Below are 16,641 nucleotides of genomic sequence, written 5' to 3'. Positions count from 1 at the left end.
GTCCGACTTTTTGCTACCCGTGGACTGTAGCCTGCCAGGGTCCTCTGTCCATGGAATTTTATAGGCAAGAATACTGAAGTGGGTTGCCATTTCCTTCTCCAGGGAATCTTCCTGACCCAGAGATTGAACCCACATCTCTTCCATCTCCAGTATTGACAGTCAGATTCTTTAGCACTGTGCCACCTCAGAAGTCCCCATGCAGATGTGTGCCTAATACCAAAAATCCTCAAAAAATATTGGTAGATGGACTGTTTGGATGGATGGCTAGGTTGATAGATGGATGGATGGATAGTGGATAGATGAGTGATAGGTTATTGTAAAAATTACCATGTCCCATATAAATTCTAAGCTGTTTTGAGCATATTCTACTAAGGGAAAAATACTCTTAGTAGTTTTGAAAGAATATACACAATTAATCAAACAGAGAGAAAAGGACAGCCAGCCCCAAAGGGAAAGCCTTTCTTTCAGATACCAGATGACAAGATCAATCATTGCTTCTTACAGTTGCAATTTTAAAAAAAATTAAATGATACTTAAAAATTACTACTTCTCCAAGTAATTACAGCTTTGGAATTGATTTAATACAGACTCAGGGATAAATTAGTATCTGGCATTTAATCAGTAATCATGAAAGGAGTGAAACTCTGATCAGTGATCACCCCTACACTTCTTTGTCCTCAATCATTATTGATGCCTTTCCCCTACCAGCCTCAGCACCACTTACTGCTCAAGGAAGTTCATGTGTGATGTGTTCAGGATCAGAAGTTATCATCTGGCACAATCTAGAAGTGACAGGGAAGCCCTCATCCTACTTTACTGGTTCATTCTATGTCACTAGTTAGGTTCCAGTTTCTTGCCCAACCCTCCCCCAGCCCCATATCCAGGTTTGCTCAGTGAGGCCCTGAGACCTCACCTATCTTTGACCAACTTTCTTCCACTTGGGCCTAACGGATGGATCTCTCAAATTAAAACACTCTTGCCTTCTCCAATGGCTCCAATACTACCTGCCACCTGAATCATCTCACTGTTTTACTACAATGTTTCCTTAAAACAAGCTTGTGTTTGCATCTTGTCTTTGGACATCCTATATTTGAAGCTGGATATTCCACTAAAGTGCCAGTTCTAGAATCTAGATTGTTTTAAATTCCCTCTTGACCTTAAATCAGTTTACAGTGTTTTGTTTTCTTTTTAACATTTATCTATTTAGCTGCACCAGGTCTTAGCCGCAGCAGGAAAGATCTTCAATCTTCACTGCGGCATGTGGGATCTTTAGCTGTGGCATGAGGGGTCTAGTTCCCTGACCAGACATTGTACCCAGGCCCCCTGAATTGGAAACACAGAATTTTAGCCACTGGACCATCAGTGGAGTTTCTACCATGTTTCTTGATGAAGGGACAGTGGGTGTATTGTCTCCATGGGACATCTGAAAATATCCAGAGATATTTTTCGGTGGTCATATTGGGGGATGTTACCAGAATTGATGCTTTTGAACTGTGGTGTTGAAGAAGACTCTTGAGAGTCCCTTGGACTGCAAGGAGATCCAACCAGTCCATTCTGAAGGACATCAGCCCTGGGGTTTCTTTGGAAGGAATGATGCTAAAGCTGAAACTCCAGTACTTTGGCCACCTCATGCGAAGAGTTGACTCATTGGAAAAGACTCTGATGCTGGGAGGGATTGGGGGCAGGAGGAGAAGGGGATAACAGAGGATGAGATGGCTGGATGGCATCACTGATTCGATGGACATGAGTCTGAGTGAACTCCAGGAGTTGGTGATGGACAGGGAGGCCTGGTGTGCTGCGATTCATGGGGTCGCAAAGAGTCGGACGTGACTGAGCGACTGAACTGAACTGAACTGACCAGCATCTAGCGGGACCAGAGACGCTGTTAAACATCCTATAATGTATAGGACAGCCTCCAGCCCAACCCTCCTCCAAAGAATCCAGCCTACAGTGCCAGTAGTGCTGAAATTGAGAAATTTTGCGTCTACAATTTCCTCATCCTTGTACACCATGGGTGCTTAAAGTACCAGTATGCCACTGACCTCAGTTATAAAACCAGGACAGGAAGCATAAAAGTTTGCCAGATTTTGATTCCATAATCTGGTCTCTTATACTCTTTTTTGCCCAAGTTTCCAATCTTGATGAAATAACAGCTGACCATTCCTCTTCTGCAGAGGGCCCTGGAGGTTTAATAAATCCATTTTAATGAGGAACTTTGCCATCCTCAGGTGAAAAATGCTTTCACAAGTGTTATTTCCATCACAAGAAAGAGCAAGGATTGCTTTGCAGATTGGCACATGAAGTTCATTCCTGCAATGCTCTTCCATCCCATAGCTCCAAAAAGTACAAAATTTGCTCATAAAAAATAGATGCAGACTGACAATTTCAGCTTTTTTTTTTACCTCTTTCAGTAGAAGTGGAGTCACTGAAGAATCAGCTGTCAGGTGGCCACATCTCTAAATTATCCAGTGCATCAGCTACCACTGTTATTAAATTCTTTGCTTGGTTTATAGAATCCCCTAATGCATAAAGCATGCAGTAGATGGAGATTACATTGATCTCACAAAAAGAGGGATTAAAAAGTCTTTAATGTACCCACCAAAAGTATCAGTCTGGTAAATGTGGCAAATATAAAGCTATAAGGAAATCGGAAAGCAAAAGATTAAGGACTTTGTCTTCTTAGGGTTCAGAAAAAGACAGCTTCCCCCATCTGAAATGATTTAAATGCTTTTCTGTCCCTGGGAAGCTGCCTATATATGGTAGTTTTGATGGATTTAGTTAACTTTCTCTTCCAAACGAACCTATGAGTAAATGAGGCTTTAAGAAGCTAAATTTATTTTTTTATCATTTTTTATTTTAACTAGAACGACATTACTAACTTCCCTTTTTTATATTACTTAACTTTTAAAATATGTTTTAACATGATTGAAATCATAGTCAATTTTAGTTTTATATTAATTGCCTTAATTATCATTTTAGCAAGTTAAAGTGTATTCAGTTCATTCATCTGTTTATTCATTCGTTGTTCCTTTCAAGTAATTATTTATGAGTGCATTTTCTAAGCCAGAATTACATTGAATTAGCTTCCCAGGTGGTGCTATTGGTAAAGAACCTGCCTGCCAATGCAAGAGACTTAAGAGACATGAGTTCAATCCCTGGGTCGAGAAGATACCTTGGCATGGCAACCCACTCCAGTATTCTTGCCTGGAGAATCCCATGGACAGAGGAGCCTGATGGTCTATAGTCCACGGGGTTGCAAAGAGTCAGACATGACTTAGTGACTAAAACACACACACACATAATCATCATCATCATCATCTTGGAAAAGCTGATATTGAAGCTGAAACTCCAATACTGTGGCCATCTGATGCAAAGAGCTGACTCACTGAAAAAGACTCTGATTCCCAGAAAGGCAAAAGGAAAATAAAGTGGCAAAGGATGAGATGGTAAGATGGCATTACTGACTCAATAGACATAAATTTGAACAAATTCTGGGAGACAGTGAAGGACAAGGAAGTCTGTCATGAGAAAGTCCATAGGGTTACAAGGAGTCAGACACTACTTGATTCTGAACAACAAGAACAACCATCTCCATTAATACCACTGTGCCCAAACCACTAACTCCCTTGCTTGGACTACTTTGAGAATCCTTCATTTTCAGTTTAGAGAAAATGTTGCATGTTGGAAAATAAGAGTGACTTAAATAAAACATAAAATAAAATAAAATAAATAAGAGTGACTTAAAAAAAACATAAAATAATTTTTCTTATATGATGCTAGAAGTTATAATGCTGTGGTCCAGGTCTTATGCAACAGTCCTCAGTCCTGACCCATACTGTCTCTCAGATATCCTTGATTACAGAGTCCACCCTCCAGATCTCACAGTTGCAATTTGGTCCCTGTATCTACCCCCTTTATCTCTGTGTCCTAGGGAAGAAGAAGCAGCAGCAGAAGGAAAAGCAGCTGTTGGCAGAGTTAGCTCCATGTATAGAACTCTTCATCAAAGTCCTACCAAAAGATTTTGGCTGATCTCTTATTGGCCACAGCAATTACACAGCCATTCACATTGCCAGTATGTCCATGTTCAGTCACCCAGTCATGTTCAACTCTCTATAACCCCATGGACTGTAGCCCACCAGGCTCCTCAGTCCATGGGATTTCTCAGGCAAAAATACTAGAATGGGTGGATTCTTTACCATTGTGCCACCTGGAGAGGTTGAGAAATAGAATTTTTACCTGTATGTATGACAACCTGAAGAAAATTGTGGTTATGCCAGTAAAGAAAAATAGGGAAGGGATATTGTGTAGCCAATTAACTGTCTCTTCTATATCTTGTTTTCACTCTTGTTCTCCTACAGTCCCTTTCCCAGAAACAGTCAGAGAAGTCTTTTTACAACATAAAGTCAAGTCATTTCCTGATTTAAAGTCATGACATGCAGAACAAAATCTAAGTTCTTTCCCATGGCCTTACCTGCCACTATATAGTTTCACATCATTTCCTACTATTTTCCCTCTTGTTTCCTGTTACAACTACACTATCTACTCTTCAAGCAGCTCTAGTTCATTTCAACCCCCAATCCTGTATATAGATCCTCTGCCCAGTACCTTCTTCCACAGGAGCTTTTATGCCTTGATCCTTATTATGATTCAGTAAGAATGCTTTGTGAAATTGTCAATTATCATTCAGCAGAGAGATGAATTCTGAGTTTGTACTTCCTAGACACAAATTTTGGCTCCTACATAAGTTAGCTGTATGGATTAGGCAGTTACTCATCTCTTCTTTGTCTCAGGTTCCTCATCAGTAAAATGGGTTTATTTTCACACAGAGTGGTTACTAGAATTCAGTGAGCTAATAGGTGTAAATTGTAAAGAACATTGTCTAGCAAATTTCAGTTGTTTGATAAATATTGGCAATTTTTATAAATGCTACTTCCCCATTTTCCAAGTTTTGAACCAGTCCATGGAACGACGACTGGTTCAAAATTGGGAAAGGTGTATGTCAAGGCCATATATTGTCATCTGCTTATTTAATTTATATGCAGAGTACATCATGTGAAATACTGGGCTGGATGAAGCACAAGCTGGAATCAAGGGTTCTGGGAGAAATACCAATAACCTTAGATATGCAGATAACACCACCCTTCTGGCAGAAAGCAAAGAGGAACTAACCAGCCCCTTGGTGAATGTTAAAGAGGAGCATGAAAAAGCTGGCTTAAAACTCAACATTCAGAAAAAAAGACCATGCCATCTGGTCCCATCACTTCATGGCAAATAGATGGGGAAACAATGGAAAGAGTGAGAGACTTTATTTTTGGGGCTCCAAAATCACTGCAATCATGAATTAAAAGACACTTTTTCCCTGGAAGAAAATCTATGATAAACCTAGATAGCATATTAAAAAACAGAGATGATACTTTGCCAACAAAGGTCTGAATAGTCAAAGATATGGTTTTCCCAGTAGTCATGTATGGATGTGAGAGTTGAACCACTAAGAAGGCTGAGTGCTGAATAATTGATGCCTTTGAACTGTGGTATTGGAGAAGACTCTGGAGAGTCCCTTGGATTACAAGGAGATCAAACCAGTCAATCATAAAGGAAATCAGTCCTGAATATTCATTGGAGGGACTGATGCTGAAGCTCCAATCCTTTGGTCACCTGTTGCAAATAATTGACTCATTGGAAAAGGGACTGATGCTGAAGCTCCAATCCTTTGGTCACCTGTTGCAAATAATTGACTCATTGGAAAAGACCTTGATACCAGGAAAGATTGAAGGCAAGAAGAGAAGGGGACAACCGAGGATGAGATGGTTGGATGGCATCATCAACTCAAGGGACATGAGTTTGAGCAAGCTCCAAGAGATGGTGAAGGACAGGGAAGCCTGGCGTGCTGGAGTCCATGGGGTTGCAAGGAGTTGCATATGACTCAGTGACTGAACAACAACAACAACACTTACCTATTAAATGGATCCTCAGCTGATATGATAAATTAGCAGAGGAAATCAGAGAACCACATGATCCACAGATGGATTACAGATGTTAAAAATTATTTTCTTGAGTTTTCTAAGTAGGAGTGGAATTAGTATAATTGTGAATATATGCCTAAAATTATATTATATATGAGACATTATTTTTATATTTGAATCATTAAATGGTTAGCCAATAATATATTATAAGTCACTTCACCTTTTTGGCCCTGTTATTGTTGTTTAGTTGCTCAGTCATGTCTTGACTCTTTTGCAACCACATAGACTGTAGCTCACCAGGCTCCTCTGTTCATGGGATTCCCCAGGCAAGAATACTGGAGTGGGTTGCCATTTCCTTCTCCAGGGGATCTTCCTGACTCAGGGATCAAACCCATGTCTCCTGCATTACAGCCATTTTCTTTACTGCTGAGTCACCCAGGAAACCCTTTTGGCCCTTAGTTTACTTTTTTTTTTAATTAAGGAGAGGAAATGGATAGCCTTTGATATATTTTTGGACACTAAGCATCTATGATTTTATGAAACATCTATGAACTTTTTTCTAACTCAAATTGTCTTTATCTTCCTAAAGACAAATTCTGAAATCTATTAAACATCATAATTAATGAACTTAATGAAAAAATATTTATTGAGTATCTTTGTGTCAGATACCATAATTTCTAACATGGATGCAGAGTCCAACCAGACAAGGACTCTACACATAATACCAGGGAGTATTTCAGAAAGCTTAGTTTTGCAGATTACCTTTATAATATATCCTAACATCAACAAACTACAGAAATGCTATCGAGCAACAATTTGGGTAAAAGTAATTATTTTTATATAATATATCAAAATTAATGGCCAAGCTAACTAAATGATTCCTAACATACTTGAAATGTTATAATGGGAGGAAATGTTAAATTTTGAAATTTATTGCAAAAATGCATATTCATAGATTGACTCAGTTTTTTTCACATTTCCTTCAATTTAAGAAATAAAATTGTCATTTATTCTCAAGACAAAGACTTAAAACATATAACACAGCCCAGTGTTGCCTTGTTTTCAAAGGGTGAAAAGTGACATTATAACCACACAAAAGCTTTAAAAAATCATCCTGATTTCATGGACATTTAACACATGCACCTGCCATTCTGTTGAACTGGCAGGTGGCTAACAATTTTTCACCACTGTGAACCTTTTAACTTAATGCCTGCTTGTGGTTTCATGTCATTTTCTGTCCTGAGGAGAAGAATGTGCCTGCTGTTTAATCTGCCTAACTATCCTACCTGATGCGTTTGCCATTTTAGCTATAGTTTCATGAAACAGTCTAGATTTTCCCTGTTTCCAAAACTGTCTATTCTTAAGGCCATAATGGGATTCCACAGTGCAATTCAAATGAGATTAGCATGAATATCAGCAGGTCCCTAGAGAGACAGAAGTCACACCTTCACATGGTCACCACTTTCCAAGGGTGACCTGTCCTTTAGCTATGCTAGTCCAGAAACCTAATTTTATCATGTCATCAAGAACTGATCAGGTTATGGGGAATCCAGTGAATATGTAAGTAACCAAACACAGAAGAGAATGATGATTCATGAAGAATAGAGTTCTGGGGTTTCATAAACCTCTCTACATTGGTGCTGTGCTGTGCTCAGTCACTCAGTTGTGTCTGACTCTGCAACACCATGGACTATAACCCAGCAGGGTCCTCTGCCCATGGGATTCTCCAGGCAAGACTACTGGGGTGGGTTGCCATGCTCTGCTCCAGGGGATCTTCCCATCCCAGGGATTGAACCCAGGTCTCCCACATTGCAGGCAAATTCTTTACCATCTGAGCCACCAGGAAAACCCATGAATACTGGAGTTGATAGCCTATCCATTCTCCAGGGGATCTTCCTAACCCAGGAATGGAACCAGGGTCTCCTACATTGTAGGCAGATTCTTTACCAGCTGAGCTACCAGGGAAGCTACACTGGTGTCTCCATCCATAGCACGCATTGTCAGAATCAATATCTAGAAGGCAGAATTCATTATTTAAGTGTAACTTGATGGGGGTTGAACCACTATAAAGTTGGACATTTTTAAAAGAGGTTTTATCTCTTAGAAAAATTTGAGGAAATAACACCTTTTCTAACAGTGGAATATACTTCTCTTGGAAAAAAAAAATTCATATTTATTAAGGTTTACTCTGTGTTAGTTATAATTTTATGCATGTATATAATTTTATTTATTTGCACAACAGCATTTGCATCCAAAATTGGTGAGGTTGTTATTTTCATTTACTAGGAACACATTTGAAGTCCAGAGAACCTCTCACCGCTTTTGAGAGTGGAATCAGGATGCATATTCAGGTTGTTTGACATCAAAGCCCAACCTAGAAACTTCCTATTCCCTGCTCTACTCTTAACCTCTCCACTTCAATTGCAATGCCTCTCCTGAATGCAGGATGCCAAGTAAAAGCTGACCAAGAAATTTTGTTATCTTTCCTTTCCTAAACTCAATATAAACCTCACTCTCCTCTGGTTGACACTTTTATTCCCTTTAGACACATGTACAAACTACAAGTTTCTTTATCTTCATTCTTATCCTGAGGCTTCTTTGTTCCTCTTGATTGGACTTGGGTATTTCCAACCCTCTATAAACACTTTCATAAAGTGAAATGATATTACTGGGATATAACTAGTCCTTGGTGAATGTTTGTTGCTTTCCAGTGCTCATTATTTTCATTCAAGTAAACTGGATTTTTTTTAAAGCAAGCTCCACTTGGTGGTATAAAAATATAGAGCAGTTTATTTTTCTTTAATCACCACCTTCCAAATGTTCTGTTGAATTTCTGTCCCCATTGAGAAGCAGATTCTTTCATGACCATCTTAGGAAATTTCCAGACATCGGACATTGGAATGTATAGTTAGTCCAACTCAGTTTAAAATTTTCACGTTAGATAATCTATTTAAAGCTTTCCTCATCCCCATTATTGGATACAATTATGGCTTTAGGAATATTAATTGGAAAAGAGTCATGTCTACTTTTTTAGTCTTTCCTTTCTTTTCCACTTCTAGGAAGTAGCTACTCTAATAGTGACATAAGAAGAAAGAATGTGAAATGGTGAACATCAGCATACTTAACTGGTACAGCTAAAATTCTCTATGTAATGGTTATTGCTGCTTTTCTGACCAACAGCAATAGATGGTCTCTGCTTGTCAAGTGTGCCTCTCCCATGAGGCACTCCTGCCTCAGAGTATACCAACCCTCCACAGGTTTTTCTACTTCACAGTTCCTGGGTATGGTAGTTCAAGCTCACCCTCTTCACCACAATCCTCCCAGCTTTCTTCTGTAGTTGTTTGCTTTATGTAAAGACATCTTTCTCAGCCATCAGCTCTCCTGGGTTGGTTCTCCAAGGGTGGTTAAAAATCAGTTATCTTTCCCACTGTGCACCAGACACAGAGGAAATTCACACATCCATAGCATACCAGTGAGCATGCAGACTGCTGTACACCCACCTCCATCTGCCCTGCTCCCCTCTCTAGTTCTTTTCCTCTGCTCAGAAAAGCAGGACAGTCATATATCCACTGCCCAAGTGTATATTCAGCATCATGGACCCCATGGGAAGTGAATCGTGGCTGGTGAGAAGCTGTATATTCAACTGAGGGAGAGAACACCAGTCTCTTTCATTGCAGGGCAAGTAGATGAGTGATTTTCTTAGAGTGTCCCCATTGTTTGAATGGGTGGCAGAATGCTTAACTTTCTTTCTCATGGTGGAAATGCTTCTCACCAGCAGAGTTCACTCCAACAAGGCCGATGATGCTGACAACACTCCCTTTATCTCTTCTCTATTCTTCTTAGACATAATGGGCAGAAAGTAAGGTTGAGGTTGTCAGTGATGAGGACTGATTCCAGTGGTATTTAGTAAAGGCTGGCAAGAAAAACATGGTACCAACTTTTGTCAGTTATGTTTAGAATGGAATGTGTTTAGTGACTTTTTCTTTGGTTTTAGCCTAACACAAATTGTTAAGGACTAGGAAACAGAAAAAAATCCTATCTTTTTCTTGCTACACATTTATTTTTTAATATATTATTTTTTTAAAAAAAACACTACTGAATGCCTTCCATATGACAGCCATTGCAGCGGATGCTGATATAGAAGATAGACAAAATATAATTACTTCCCTCACAGTTACAGCCAGGTGCACACGTTCGTTCATGCCCTGTCTTTGGTCACAATGCTCACAGCTGCCCACTAACTTTAACTTGAACCCTTTCTCACTGTAATGATAGTATTTATTGTGTGATGGCAGCACCTACAGGGGTGAAAATGGATCTTCATGGGAGGGAGAAGTCAGGGAACGCTTCATAGCTGAAAAAATTTTCCTTCTTACTCTTAAAGAAAAAGTAGGAATTAGCCAGCTAAAAAGACAAAAACGGGCATTCAAGAAAGTTTGTGCAAAAGCATGAAGACACAAAAGAAACAGAAAATTGCAAGTAATCAAGCATAGCTTAAACAGATTCCATCATAATAGCAGAAGGATAAGCAAGACTATCATATTTAATGACTTTTATTGCATTTTTTAATCTCTATACTATTGATTCCTAAACTTTGTCATAAGAATTTCACAGAGTTCTTGCTCAAATGCAACTCCCTATCAGAGATTTCTCAGCCCCACTAGAAATTCCTAATCAGTATGTGTGAAGTATGGCCCAGTATTCTGCACTTTTAAAGACATATCAGGGGAGTCTAAATATGTAACTATGTAGCTCACTATCATAGACTCTGGAAAGTTTTTAAAAGGTTTTTAGAAGGGAGGTAAAAATATACCCAGCTGTGGATGTGACTGGTAATAGAAGCAAGGTCCAATGCTGTAAAGAGCAGTATTGCATAGGAACCAGGAATGTTAGATCCATGAATCAAGGCAAATTGGAAGTGGTCAAACAGGAGATGGCAAGAGTGAATGTCGACATTCTAAGAATCAGCAAACTAAAATGGACTGGAATGGGTGAATTTAACTCAGATGACCATTATATCTACTACTGCAGGCAGGAATCCCTTAGAAGAAAAGAAGTAGCCATCATGGTCAACAAAAGAGTCTGAAATGCAGTACTTGGATGCAATCTCAAAAATGACAGGATTATCTGTTCATTTCCAAGGCAAACCATTCAATATCACAGTAATCCAAGTCTATGCCCCAACCAGTAACGCTGAAGAAGCTGAAGTTGAACGCTTCCATGAAGACCTAAAGACCTTTTAGAAATAACATCCAAAAAAGTTGTCCTTTTCATTATGGGGGACTGGAATGCAAAAGTAGGAAGTCAAGAAACATGTGAGGAAATGGGCAAATTTAGCCTCGGAATAGGGAATTAAGTGGGGCAAAGGCTAATATAGTTTTGCCAAGAGAATGCACTGGTCATAGCAAACACCCTCTTCCAACAATACAAGAGAAGACTCTACACATGAACAACACCAGATGTCAACACTGAAATCAGATTGATTATATTCTTTGCAGCCAAAGATGGAGAAGCTCTATACAGTCAGCAAAAACAAGACCAGGAGCTGACTGTGGCCCAGATAGTGAACCCCTTATAGCCAAATTCAGACTTAAATTGAAGAAAGTAGGGAAAACCACTAGACCATTCAAGTATGACCTAAATAAAATCCCTTATGATTATACAGTGGAAGTGAGAAATAGATTTAAGGGACTAGATCTAATAGACAGAGTGCCTGATGAACTATGGAATGAGGTTCATGACATTGTACAGGAGACAGGGATCAAGAATATCTCCATGGAAAATAAATGCAAAAAAGCAAAATGGCTGTCTGAAGAGGCCTTACAAATAGCTGTGTAAAGAAGAGAAGCAAAAAGCAAAGGAGAAAAGGAAAGATATAAACATCTGAATGCAGAGTTCCAAAGAATAGCAAGAAGAGATAAGAAAGGCTTCCTCAGCAATCAGTGCAAAGAAATAGAGGAAAACAACAGAATGGGAAAGACTAGAGATCTCTTCAAAAAATCAGAGATACCAAGGGAATATTTCATGCAAAGATGGGCTCAATAAAGTACAGAAATGGTATGGACCTAACAGAAGCAGAAGATATTAAGAAGAGGTGGCAATAATACACAGAACTGTACAAAAAAGATCTTCATGACCCAGATAATCACGATGGTGTGATCACTCACCTAGAGCCAGACATCCTGGAACGTGAAGTCAAGTGGGCCTTAGAAAGCATCACTACGAACAAAGCTAGTGGAGGTGATGGAATTCTAATAGAGCTATTCCAAATTCAGGAAGATGATGCTGTGAAAGTGCTGCACTCGATATGTTAGCAACTTTGGAAAACTCAGCAGTGGCCACAGGACTGGAAAAGGTCAGTTTTCATTCCAATCTCAAAGAAAGGCAATGCCAAAGAATGCTCAAAATACCACACAATTGTACTCATCTCACATGCTAGTAAAGTAATGCTCAAAATTCTCCAAGCCAGGCTTCAGCAATACGTGAACTGTGAAATTCCTGATGTTCAAGCTGGTTTTAGAATAGGCAAAGGAACCAGAGACCAAATTGCCAACATCCACTGGACAATCGAAAAAGCAAGAGAGTTCCAGGAAAACATCTATTTCTGCTTTATTGACAATGCCAAAGCCTTTGACTGTGTGGATCACAATAAAATGTGGAAAATTCTAAAAGAGATGGGAGTACCAGACCACCTGACCTGCCTCTTGACAAACCTATATGCAGGTCAGGAAGCAAGAGTTAGAACTGGACATGGAACAACAGACTGGTTCCAAATAGGAAAAGGAGTACGTCAAGGCTGTATATTTTCACCCTGCTTATTTAACTTATATGCAGAGTACGTCATGAGAAACGCTGGGCTGGAGGAAGCACAAGCTGGAATCAAGATTGCTGGGATAACTATTAATAACCTCAGATATGCAGATGATACCACCCTTATGGCAGAAAGTGAAGAGGAACTCAAAAGCCTCTTGATGAAAGTGAAAGAGGAGAGTGAAAAAGTTGGCTTAAAGATCAACATTCAGAAAACGAAGATCATGGCATCTGGTCCCATCTCTTCATGGGAAATAGATGGGGAAACAGTGGAAACAGTGTCAGACTTTATTTTTGGGGGCTCCAAAATCACTGCAGATGGTGACTGCAGCCTTGAAATTAAAAGACATGTACTCCTTGGAATGAAGGTTATGACCAACCTAGATAGCATATTCAAAAGCAGAAACATTACTTTGCCAACAAATGTCCATCTATTCAAGGCTATGGTTTTTCCAGTGGTCATGTATGGATGTGAAAGTTGGACTGTGAAAAGGGCTGAGCGCCGAAGAATTGATGCTTTTGAACTGTGGTGTTGGAGAAGACTCTTGAGAGTCCCTTGGACTGCAAGGAGATCCAATCAGTCCATTCTAAAGGAGATCAGTTCTGGGTGTTCCTTGGAAGGACTGATGCTAAAGCTGAAACTCCACTACTTTGGCCACCTCATGAGAAGAGTTGACTCATTGGAAAAGACTCTGATGCTGGGAGGGATTGAGGGCAGGAGGAAAAGGGGACGACAGAGGATGAGATGGCTGGAATGCATCACTGACTCTATGGACATGAGTTTGGGTGAACTCCGGGAGTTGGTGATGGACTGGTAGGCCTGGCGTGCTGCAATTCATTGGGTCTCAAGGAGTCGGACACGACTGAGCAACTGAACTGTACTGAACAGAACTGAATGTGCTTAGATCTGTGTTTTAGACACACACCTCTGAATACTTTATGGGTGAATGGCTAGAATAAGGCAAGACCAGAGGTAGGAGACTAATTAGATTGCTATTACAGTGGTCCAAGTAAGACATGATGGTGAACCAAACTATTAGATCATAGGATGGACCAATCAAGCAAATGCCTGAGGTACCAACATCAACATGTGCTAAAATAATCATTGGATAAAACTGAAAATATGATACAAGTTAAATAGGAAATATATAATAATAAAACAATTCATAAAATGGCAAAATTCATATTGATCATGCTTCTTCTGAATTAGAGAGAAGCAGTTTTCAATGACTCCTATCTCTGTACAGTGTTTGTTTTTAAGTCAGATGTTCAAGTTGGAAGGGTACAACTATAGGTCAAACCACCAGCCCTGGAACCTTGAGTCAGAAATTGCAGTCAACAGAAATTATAGGTTGCATAGTACAAATTGAAAGATTTATTTTACTATCTAAATTAAGCCCTTTGACTCACCGTCCAAAGAAATTGTGTATATAAGGAAATTACCAAGGAACATGGAAGAGAAACCAAAACCTACAGTATTTGGTCTTTTTATTTCATTATGAGCAAGTTTTTGTTGCCCTGCTTTTCTGTAGGTTTTGGTTTTAAGGCCTCTAAGGCCAGGCAACTCTCTTTGTAGAGAGCCTTAGAGGGTGAACATTCTAGGACAGCAACTAGCCACTAGTAAAATGGAAGAACTCCTCTTTGATTTACCTGTGGAGTAGCGTATCTAATGACATGGAAGTTAAGGGTCTTAGAGGTGGTCTCAGGAATCCAGAGATGCATCAGGAGTGGAGCCTCTCTATTCCATAATGGCTTAGTGTCTTTCCACTCCAGTTTCTCCACTCATGCAAGACATGGGCCCAGAAAGAAAAGAGAAAGAAATGCCCACTCATGATGGAAATGTGGAAGTATAGGGACTTGGTCACTTGATTGAGTGCTCCCCTCTTTTTCCAGGATTCTTTAGAGGCAAATTTAAACAGAGTTGATGAGGCCTGGGGTGATATTTCAGACTAAGAAGATCAGAGAGTTGGTGGAATATGAAAAGAAAAGATAAAGGTAGGGTTTCAGGTGAGTGATAATGCCTTTGTCTGCTTAACACCTAAAATTTCTACATGATTGACTTAAAACCACAGATAGTTGTTTATCTTCAAGGGGAATTCTGCTTGCCTGTGACTGGCTCTCTGAAGAAGGGTAATAGAAGAGGCCCAAGGCTGGGAGGAGAGAGGACAGAGGACCTTATGGGAGATCTTATCCTCTGCTGAGGAACCTACCCAACCCTATTGGACTTCCAAAACCTGGCAGTTACTTTCTAGGACAAGAAGTCATATCTCATCTTCTTGGACAGCTCTGAGGGAAAAAAAAGAACCTAGATGAAAAAACTTGATGACTATATATAACTTACTGAAAGAGAATGTATTTGAGATAATATTCTAAGATATAATCTATGGACACTTTGTGCATTCTAAGCCACTTCAGTTGTGTCTGACTCTTCATGATCCTATAGACTGTAGCCCACCAGGCTTTTATGTCCATAACATTCCCCAGACAAGAATACTGAATGGGTTGCCATGCCTTCCTCAAGGGGACCTACCAGACCCAGGGACTGAACCCACATCTGTAGCTCCTGCACTGCAGGTGGATTCTTTACCACTGAGCCTCCGGGGAAGCCTCATAGACACTCTGCTCCTACGTTTTTCCTATTCATTTTATTGATACTCAGTTTGTAGCAGTATCTGAGAACTTAATATACTCTATCCCTCTTTTGTCACCATGACATGACCCTGGGATGGCAAGAACTCATGGAAGACCCACAGTTTTTTATCAGCCAAGCACTATCCAAGGGTTCAAAAGCAAAAATTAAATGAAAGATTTGAAAACACTATATCTCACATTTGAGACACTTACTCAAGATTCACTCATCCTGGCAGGTTGTAATTTTCTTATTTTGAAACTCAAAAAGATTTATATCTTTAGTAAATAGAAAATTAATTATTCTTATCTAGTCAAGTAAATGTTAAATAAAAGATTGTCAGTTCAAAATTGGCTGTCCAAGTGGCTACATACTCCAGCCTCAGGCCTACATCTGAACTTGGGAAAGCAAAGAAAAATTCAAGAGATTCTTGGAAGAAAAATCAACTTCTGCCCTTTGATCTTTGATTCAGTGTTTCCTTTCAATGGTTATTATGTGATTTTCCCTCCTCCATGTCTTATATTACGATGAATTATGGATATGAAGTTCCTTGAAGACAGAAAATATGTATACACTTCTTCATAGTGCAGTTCATATAGTAGGCACAAAAGAAATATTTGCTGAATGATTGGATGAGATGAAACTTAAAAGTGTCATGTAAACACAAGATATTGTTTTGTTCTAAGCTAAAAATTGCAAACATACGACATCTAAGAAGTAATCTGCCTCCTTTGATTGAACAATGAAACAACACAAAGGGCTTAGACATGTAATTTCAGATTTCTATTGTATCTGTGACCTTGGTTATAACTTTGGGTAACTGGCTTAACCACAGTTTCCATCTATTTCCATATCCTTCAATTCCTCTATTCATAGAATAACAGAAACACAGATAATTCTTACTGACCTCATATAATGGTGGTAAGAAATAAACAATCAAAGTTATGGTTAAGTACTTTATGACTGAAACATAAGTGCCTTTCTAAATGTTTGTGGAGACAGCTAAGCTGACCTTTCAGCAGACAATTAATTATTCAGATTCCACTGTCATTCTGGAGCAGTCCAGATAGTAATAATATTCCTTTGACATTGATATAAGCACAGTATATGTGATTGCATAAATGAAATAATTTCATATAATATTTATCATATCCCAATTATTAAAAAGCTCTATAAAACAACCCCAAAGATAACATTAATATAAAAAAAAAAAACTGTAATCTATTCTCAATAGGTTAA

The sequence above is a fragment of the Bos taurus genome, chromosome 6, assembly GCF_002263795.3.
Source record: "Bos taurus isolate L1 Dominette 01449 registration number 42190680 breed Hereford chromosome 6, ARS-UCD2.0, whole genome shotgun sequence".
Classification (NCBI taxonomy): domain Eukaryota; kingdom Metazoa; phylum Chordata; class Mammalia; order Artiodactyla; family Bovidae; genus Bos; species Bos taurus.
Note: the sequence above shows the minus strand (reverse complement) of the source record.